This window comes from Arachis stenosperma, chromosome 1, assembly GCF_014773155.1.
Source record: "Arachis stenosperma cultivar V10309 chromosome 1, arast.V10309.gnm1.PFL2, whole genome shotgun sequence".
In the NCBI taxonomy this organism is placed as follows: domain Eukaryota; kingdom Viridiplantae; phylum Streptophyta; class Magnoliopsida; order Fabales; family Fabaceae; genus Arachis; species Arachis stenosperma.
The window spans coordinates 52,877,248-52,884,370 of NC_080377.1; the positions used below are offsets into that span (position 1 = coordinate 52,877,248).

Below are 7,123 nucleotides of genomic sequence, written 5' to 3' on the forward strand. Positions count from 1 at the left end.
GAGGAGGTGGTGAAGGTTATTGTTGACCCAATTGGAGTTGCTTTAGAATGTTTGTCATCTCACCCAAGGATTTGGCAAGAGCGACGGTCTCGCTACTAGATGATACTTCATTCACGGCCTTTGGGCGGTTAACTCTTTTTCTAGCATGTTGGTTGGATTCGGCCATGTCGCCAATGAGTTGCCATGCCTCTTCCGCCGTCCTATATTTGGATAAGGAGCCATTGCTAGATGTATCCAAAAGAGTCTTATCTTGTTCCCTCATCCCTTGGCATATGTAGCCGAGCAATACTTGAGTGTCAAGCATGTGGTTGGGGCATGCGTCAAGGAGTTTGCGAAACCGTTCCCAATATTTGTATAGAGTTTTCGTTTTGCCTTGCACAATACATGAGATCTCCTTCCTTAGCTTGTCCATCCTTTTCGTGGGCAAGAATTTTTTTAAAAACCCTCTTCTAAACAAGTCCCAATTGGAAACAACTTCGCTAGGTAAAGTGTAGAACCACTCTTTAGCTTTATCTTCAAGAGAGAATGGGAAGGCAAACAACCATACGGCAACTTCATCGGATCCTTCCCGCCTAGTTGTTGAGCATACACTATGAAAATCCTTGAGGTGTCGAATAGGATCTTGTGCGGGAAGTCCATGGAACTTAGGTATGAGGTGAATTAAAGCGGTCTAGAGTTCAAATCTCGCGTCCAAGTTTGGATGAAGCACATGAATGGGTTGAAGAACATAATCCAGTGCACCCGCTTCCTTGAGAGTAACTCTCCTTGGAGCGGCCATGGTGCCGGGACCTAGATCAAAAGAAGAACTATTAGTAGTACCAACGGAAGAATAGCTAGTGCCTTCTTCGAGTGACGGTTCGGAATCCACTTCGAGTAAGGTCGGTGAATTGGTAGGAACTTTTTCACCTTCTCCAAAGGTTAACCGCCTTCGAGCTTGCCTAATGTGAAGCAAAGTTCGTTCAATTTCCGGATCAAATGGGGCTAAGCTCGGATTCGGTTGTGAACGCGCCATACAATGAAGGGAATGTAAAGCTCATGGTAACAAGTAGAATTAGACAAAGATTGATCCTATGTCAATCAAACAAAGAAACAATCAAGAGAAAATGCAAGTATGTACATATACACATATTTACACTAAACAATAACATGGCACACATAAGCAAATCCCCGGCAATGGCGCCATTTTGATAAACGAAATTTTGTATGTCAATATAGAATTTAGTAGTGAATACAATCGTGAGTATAGTCTAATCGACACTCAAATCTCGCATCAAACAATTCTATAATCTACAATCGAGAGTATTAATCCCGAGCGTCTTTCCTTGGACTTGCATTAGAGTGCTCATTATTGCTTAGGAAGTCAAAGTCTTTTGTGATTTTTGAGAGTTGGTATGAGAGTGTGATAAACCACTTTTTTATGGTTTATCTTGTGCTTAATTGAGTGGATTTTATCAACTCTTTACCCACTTATTCATACAATTTGCATGGTTTTACATTTGCCTTCCTAATTATGTGCTTTGATTGAAAACATACTTCTTTAGCCTAAAGTTCCCTATGTTTAATCCTCTCTTATTACCATTAGATGCCTTGATATGTGTGTTAAGTGTTTTCAGATATTATAGGGCAGGAATGGCTTAGAGGATGGAAAAGAAGCATGCAAAAGTGGAAGGAATACAAGAAGTTGGAGGAATTGTTAAGCTGTCCAGCCTAACCTCTTCCCACTCAAACGGCTATACCTTTAGCTACAGAGGTCCAAATGATGCGGATTCAGTTGCGTTGGAAAGCTAACGTCTGAGGCTTCGATTTGATATATAATTTGCCATAGCTGCCCCGAAGTTAGGCAACGCGAACGCGTGAATGACGCGCCCACGTCGCATATGCGAACTGCAATCCGAACGGACGCGTGGATGACGCCTCCGCGTCACTTGGCCGCGACCTGTACGGACCAGAAAGCGCTGGAAGTGACTTCTGGACTGTTTCTGACCCAGTTTTCGGCCCAGAGAACACAGATTAGAGGCTATGAAGTGGGGGAATGCATCCATTCATCAGGAGGCTTTGATAATTCACTTTTTAGGATTTAGATGTAGTTTTTAGAGGGAGAGGCTCTCTCCTCTCTCTTAGGATTTAGGATTAGGATTTTTAGAAATTAGGAATATTTCATCTTCATCTCAGGTTCAATGTTCTTTTTATTTATTTTCTCTTTTATTTTTATTTACTCTGATGCTTTCATTTGTATCTGAATTATGTTGTCCAATTGGCTTATGAACTTTCCATGTTAGGATTGATTTTCTTATTTAATATACATTACTGAGATATTTTCAGATAAATGATTTTAATTTAGATTTTCTACCTTTTGGCTCTGGTTGATTAATTGGTAACTCTTGAGTTATCAAACTCATTGTTAATTGAAAATTGGAATTCTTCAAGAATTGATTCGAGATCCAATAACTCTAACTTTTCCCAAGGAAAGACTGGGACTTGAGGATTCGAATTAATTCATCCACTTAACTTACCTTCATAGTTAGAGGTTAACAAAGTGGGAGAAAAATCCAATTCTCATCATAATTGATAAGGATAACTAGAATAAGATTTCCAGTTCTTCATACCTTGCCAAGAGATTTTATTATTGTTAATTTATTTTACTTGTCATTTAAATATACCTGTGCCCATTGCCCAAACTTCAAAATCCCGATTTACAATCTTCATAACCAATAATAAGAACATACCTCCCTACAATTCCTTGAGAAGACGACCCGAGGTTTAAATACTCGGTTATCAATTTTAAAGGGGTTTGTTACTTGTTACTGATGATTGGATAATTTGTACGCTTTTTGGCATTGTTTTTAGTATGTTTTTAGTAGTTTTAGTTGAGTTCTTAGTATATTTTTATTAGTTTTTAGTTAAAATTCACTTTTCTGGACTTTACTATGAGTTTGTGTGTTTTTCTGTGATTTCAGGTATTTTCTGGCTGAAATTGAGGGACCTGAGCAAAAATCTGATTCAGAGACTGAAAAGGACTGTAGATGCTGTTGGATTCTGACCTCCCTGCACTCGAAGTGGATTTTCTAGAGCTACAGAAGTCTAATTGGCGCGCTCTCAGCGGCGTTGGAAAGTAGACATCCTGGGCTTTCCAGCAATATATGATAGTCCATACTTTGCCCAAGATTTGATGGCCCAAACTGGCGTTCAAAGTCACCCTCAGGATTTCCAGCGTTAAACGCCGGAACTGGCACCAAAATGGGAGTTAAACGCCCAAACTGGCACCAAAGCTGGCGTTTAACTCCAAGAAGAGTCTCTACACGAAAAATGCTTCATTGCTCAGCCCAAGCACACACCAAGTGGGCCCGGAAGTGGATTTTTATGTCATTTACTCATCTTTGTACACCTTAGGCTACTAGTTTTCTATAAGTAGGACCTTTTACTATTGTATTTGGGGGATCTGATCTTTGGACATCTCGTTCTTAGATCATTGGGAGGCTGGCCATTCGGCCATACCTAGACCTTGTTCTTATGTATTTTCAAACGGTGGAGTTTCTACACACCATAGATTAAGGTGTGGAGCTCTGCTGTACCTCGAGTATTAATGCAATTACTATTGTTCTTCTATTCAATTCCGCTTGTTCTTTGTCCAAGATATTCATTCGCACTCAAGAACTTGATGAATGTGATGATTATGTGACGCTCATCATCATTCTCACTCATGAACAAAGTGACTGACAACCACTCTTGTTCTACAAGCAAACGAGGCTCTAATGTTTATCTCTTGGATTCCTGATAACACGATGCATGGTTGATCGCCTGACAACCGAGCCAGCCATTCCGTGAGATCAGAGTCTTCGTGGTATAGGCAAGAACTGATGGCGGCATTCAAGAGAATCCGGAAGGTCTAACCTTGTCTGTGGTATTCTGAGTAGGATTCAATGATTGAATGACTGTGACGTGCTTCAAACTCCTGAAGGCGGGGCGTTAGTGACAGACGCAAAAGAATCAATGGATTCTATTCCGGCCTGATCGAGAACCGACAGATGGATAGCCGTGCCGTGACAGGGTGCGTTGAACATTTCCACTGAGAGGATGGGAGGTAGCCACTGACAACGGTGAAACCCTTGCATAAGCTTGCCATGGAAAGGAGTAAGAAGGATTGGATGAAAGACAGTAGGAAAGCAGAGAGACGGAAGGGACAGCATCTTCATACGCTTATCTGAAGCTCTCACCAATGATATGCATAAGTATCTCTATCTTTATCTTTATGTTTTATTCATATATCATCCATACCCATTTGAGTCTGCCTGACTAAGATTTACAAGGTGACCATAGCTTGCTTCATACCAACAATCTCCGTGGGATCGACCCTTACTCGCGTAAGGTTTATTACTTGGACGACCCAGTGCACTTGCTGGTTAGTTGTGCAAAGTTGTGTTTATGCCATGGTATTGAGCACCAAGTCTTTGGGGCCATTACTAGGGATTATTTGAGTTGTGAAAAGTAGTGATCACAATTTCGCACACCAAGTTTTTGGCGCCGTTGCCGGGGATTGTTTCGTGTATGGACAACTGACGGTTCATCTTGTTGCTTAGATTAGGTAATTTTTTTCAGAATTTCTTTAAAATTGAATTCTAGAGTTTCATGATGATCTGTTGAAATCTGGCTGGCTGAGAAGCCATGTCTAATCTTATTGGACCGAGGTTTCAACTTATCATCACAAGAGCTTGTTGATTTCTATCAATCTTGCTATTGGAGCAATGATCTGCTAAGGCTTGGCTGGCCATTGGCCATGTCTAGTGTTTTGGACCGAAGCTTTCTTTGAAAGCTTGGCTGGCTGTGAAGCCATGTCTAATTCCTGGACTGGAGTCTTAGACTAGCATTGCAATGATTCCTGGAATTCAGATTAAGAATTCTGAAACCTTTATTTTCTATTTCCATATAATTTTCGAAAAATCCAAAAAAAATTTCAAAATCATAAAAACCAAAAAAATATTTTATGTTTCTTGTTTGAGTCTAGTGTCTAATTTTAAGTTTGGTGTCTTGCATGCATTGTTTATTTGATCTTGGTTCTATTTTCAAGTCAATAGTACAGGGAACTGAAGATTCAGAACATGCAGCAGAAGAATTACACAGAAAAAGCTGGGCGTTCAAAACGCCCAGTGAAGAAGGACAGACTGGCGTTTAAACGCCAGCCAGGGTACCTGGTTGGGCGTTTAACGCCCAAAAAGGTAGTACATTGGGCGTTAAACGCCAGAATGTGCACCATTCTGGGCGTTTAACGCCAGGATGGCACAAGGGGGAGAATTTTGTTTTCAAATCAATTTTTTTTTTAAGTTTTCAAAGTTTTTCAAAATCAAATCTTTTTCAAATCATATCTTTTCAATCAAATGTTTTCAAAATTAATTTCTTTCCTTTTTCAAAGATACTTGCTAACAATTAATGATTTGATTGAACATTTCATGTATGTTGCCTTTTCTGTTGAGAAAGGTTTAAATGTTTGAATCATATCTTTTCTTGTTAGGCAAGTCTTCAATTTTTAAAATCAAATCTTTTTAAAATTGTTTTCAAATCATAACTTTTTAATCATATCTTTTTTTTTATCACATCTTTTTCAAATTAGTTTTCAATCATATCTTTTTGATTTCTAATTTCAAAATCTTTTTCAAAAATCACTTGATTTCTCTTCCACTTTTAGTTTTCGAAAATTATCAATCAATTTTTCAAAATGTTTTTAAAATCTTTTTAATTAATTTTCGAAAATTACTTCCCTTCTTCTCACATCCTTCTATTTATGGAGTACCACTCCTCCTCAATGCACAATTCGAACTCTATCTGATTAAAGTTCGAATTCTTCTACCTCTTCCTTCTGATTTTCTGTTCTTCTGACACCTCAAGGAATCTCTATACTGTGACATAGAGGATTCCATATTTTTCTTGTTCTCTTCTCTTTCATATGAGCAGGAGCAAAGACAAAGGCATTCTTGTTGAAGCTGACCCTGAACCTGAAAGGACCTTGAAGCGAAAGCTAAGAGAAGCTAAGGCACAACTCTCTGTAGAGGACCTAACAGAAATCTTCAAAGAAGAAGAACCCATGGCAGCCGAAAACAACAACAATGCAAACAATGCAAGGAAGGTGCTGGGTGACTTTACTGCACCTACTCCCGACTTCTATGGGAGAAGCATCTCTATCCCTGCCATTGGAGCAAACAACTTTGAGCTTAAGCCTCAATTCGTTTCTCTAATGCAACAGAATTGCAAGTTCCATGGACTTCCATTGGAAGATCCTCATCAGTTCTTAGCTGAATTCTTGCAAATCTGTGATACTGTCAAGACTAATGGGGTTGACCCTGAGGTCTACAGGCTTATGCTATTCCCTTTTGCTGTAAGAGACAGGGCTAGGATATGGTTGGACTCACAACCTAAAGAAAGCCTGGACTCATGGGAAAAGCTAGTCAATGCCTTCTTGGCAAAGTTCTTTCCACCTCAAAAATTGAGTAAGCTTAGAGTGGAAGTCCAAACCTTCAGACAGAAGGATGGAGAATCCCTCTATGAAGCTTGGGAAAGATACAAACAATTGATCAGAAAGTGTCCATCTGATATGCTTTCTGAATGGAGCATCATAGGTATTTTCTATGATGGTCTCTCTGAACTATCCAAGATGTCTTTGGATAGCTCTGCTGGAGGATCTCTTCATCTGAAGAAGACGCCTACAGAAGCTCAAGAGCTAATTGAAATGGTTGCAAATAACCAATTCATGTACACTTCTGAAAGGAATCCTGTGAACAATGGGACAAATCAGAAGAAAGGAGTTCTTGAGATTGATACTCTGAATGCCATTCTGGCTCAGAATAAAATATTGACTCAACAAGTCAATCTGATTTCTCAAAGTCTGTCTGGAATACAAAATGCACCAAGCAGTACTAAGGATGCTTCATCTGAAGAAGAAGCCTATGATCCTGAGAACCCTTCAATGGAAGAGGTGAATTACCTAGGAGAACCCTATGGAAACACCTATAATTCTTCATGGAGAAATCACCCAAATTTCTCATGGAAGAATCAAGAGAGACCTCAACAAGGTTTCAACAACAATAATGGTGGAAGAAACAGGTTTAGCAATGGCAAGCCTTTTCCATCATCT

At 39.5% G+C, this 7,123-nt stretch overlaps 1 non-coding gene across 1 annotated transcript; it reads right to left on the bottom strand.

The window, feature by feature from the left end:
- Window positions 1-6,481: 6,481 nt before the first annotated feature.
- On the bottom strand, window positions 6,482-6,589 carry LOC130956921 (small nucleolar RNA R71). The gene has a single exon (XR_009077230.1). It is a non-coding gene; the product is annotated as a small nucleolar RNA R71 (small nucleolar RNA).
- Between the last annotated feature and the right edge of the window lie 534 nt (window positions 6,590-7,123).